Source organism: Pristiophorus japonicus, chromosome 19 (genome assembly GCF_044704955.1).
Source record: "Pristiophorus japonicus isolate sPriJap1 chromosome 19, sPriJap1.hap1, whole genome shotgun sequence".
Classification (NCBI taxonomy): Eukaryota; Metazoa; Chordata; class Chondrichthyes; family Pristiophoridae; genus Pristiophorus; species Pristiophorus japonicus.
This window is the reverse complement of record NC_091995.1, coordinates 22153258-22155924: the sequence shown is the minus strand read 5'-3', so window position 1 is coordinate 22155924 and position 2667 is coordinate 22153258.

Sequence of the window (2667 nt, the reverse complement as noted above, 5' to 3'; positions counted from 1 at the left end):
AGAACCAGAGACAGAACAAATGAATGATTCTGACAGAGAGAGAATCAGAGAGAGAGACCCAGAGAGAGAGAGAGAGAGAGAGAGAGACTGAGAGAGACCCAGAGAGATAACTGAGACAGAGAGAACCTGAGGGAGAGAGACAGAGTGAGAGAGAGGGACCCTGAGAGACAGAGAGAGTGAGGAAGAGAAAGAGAGACTGAGAGACCCTGAGAGAGACAGACAGAGGAAGCGAGAAAGAGAAACCCTTAGAGAGAGAGAGAGAGAGAGAGAACCAGAGTCAGAGCGAGAAAGTAATTCTGAGAGAGAGACCCAGAGAGGGAGAGAGAGAGACTTAGAGAGAGAGAGAGAGAGAGACTGAGAGACCCTGAGAGAGAGAACCAGAGAGAGAGAGAGATAGACCTGAGAGAGACTGAGATAGAGAGAGAGAGAGACTGAACGAGAGACAGCAAAAGAGAGACAGCGAGAGCGAGAGAGAGACCCTGAGAAAGAGAGTGAGAGACAGCGAGTGAGAGACCCTGAGAGAGCGGGAGACCCAAAGCGAGTGAGTGAGAGAGAGAGACCCTGAGTGAGAGAGAATCCCTGAGAGTGAACCAGAGGCAGAGCGAGAGTGGGAGATAGACCTGAGAGAGAGAACCAGACAGAGCGCAAGAGTGATTCTAAGAGAACTGTCTATCAACTCTGTCTAATCCTTCTCTGACCCTTTCTCAATTTCCACTGTCCCTTTCTGTCTCTCTATTCTCTCTGTCTCTTCTGTTCTTTTTGTCTATTCCCTCTGTCTCTATTAGCTCACACTCTCTATCCTTTCTTTGCTCCCTCGCTCCATCTCTCTCTCTCTCTCTCTACTCCCTCTCTGTTACTTTCTCTATTCATTCTCTCCCCTCTCTTTCTATACCCTCTCAGACTCCTAGCTTTCTCTCTCTATCCCCACTCTGTCCCTTTCTATATTCACTCTGTCTATTCCATCTTTCTGTCACTGATTCTCTTCTATCTCTCTCCATTCCCTCGGTCTCTCTATTCCCTCTCTGTCTCTCAGCCCTCTCTCTCAGCCTCTGTCTATTAGCTCTCTCACCCTCTATTGCCTCTCTTTTTCTCTTTATTCCTATCTCTATTTGCTCTCTAACACTCCCTCTCTCTTTCCCCTGTCACTTTTATCCTCCTTTATCTCTCTCTCTCTCTCTCTATTCCTTCTCATTATATATATATTTTCTATTTTCTCTCTGTATATATCGATATTTCTTCTGTCTGTCTTCCTCTCTGTCTCGCTCTCAAATATATTCTCTATTCTGTCTCTCTCTATTCCATCCCTGTCAATCTAATATATATAGATTATCTATTCTTTCTATCCCACGCTATATATAGAGAGAATTATCCAGTGCCTATTGCCTGTCTGTATTCCCTCTCTCTCTTTTATATATATATAGATTCTCTAATCTCCCTGACTCTCTATTCCTCTCTCTCTCTAATATATATATAGCTTCTCTATTCTGTCTCTCTGTCTCTTTTTCTCTCTCCATATATATAAATATATATATTCTGTCTCTTTCATATATGTATATATATATATAGATTCTCTATTCTGTCTCTCTATTCCTCTCCATATATATATCTTCATTTTAGGCAGTCCCCTGGAGTCGAGGATGACTTACTTCCACACTACTATGAGTTCTCAGGTGACTGATGAGACCAATGCGGGACCTACAGTCTGTCACAGGTGGGGCAGATGCTGGTTGAAGAGTGGGTAGGGTGCTTGGTTTGTTGTACACTCCTTCTGCTGTTTGCGCTTGGCTTCCGTGTGCTCTCGACGAAGAGACCTGAAGTATTCGGCACCTTCTCCGATGATTCTCTTCCACTTTGAGCGGTCTTGGGCCAGGGATTTCCAAGAGTTGGTGGAGATGTTAAATGTTTTCATGGAGGCTTTGAGGTGTTTTCTCTGCCCTCCTGGGACTCACTTGCCGTGACGGAGCTTGGAGTAGAACGCATGTTTTGGGAGTCTAGCATTGGGCCTGCGGACAATGTGGCCCATCCATCGGAGCTGATTGAGCGTGGTCAATGCCACGATGCTGGGGATGTTGGCCTGAGCGAGAACACTGACTTTGGTGCACCTATCCTGTCAATAGATTTGCAGGATTTTACAGAGGCAGCATTAGTGGTACTTCTCCAGTGCTTTGAGGTGCCGACATATATATTCTTTATTCTCTCTCTCTTTATTCTGTCTCTCTCTCTAATCTATATATCTTTATATATATATATATTCTTTATTCTGTCTCTCTCTCTCTCTCTGTCTCTCTATTGTCTGTCTCTCTCTCTAATCTATATATATATATGTATTCTTTATTCAGTCTCTCTCTCTCTATCATCTATATTTATATAGATTCTGTATTCTGTCTCTCTCTCTAACCCTCTGTCTCTCTCTCTATATATAATATATTATACATTCCCTATTCTCCCTCTCTCTCCCTCTATATATATATGTAATATATTATACAGATTCCCTATTCTCTCTCTCTCTATCTCTTTCTCTCCCTCTGTCTCTCTATAGATTTATACAGTTTCCCTATTCTCTCTCTCTCTCTCTCTCTGGAATATATATATAGATTCTCCATTCTGTCTCTCCAGTCCCTCTCTCTATTTCCTGCCCACTCCCGGATGCTCTCTTATTCTCTCCCA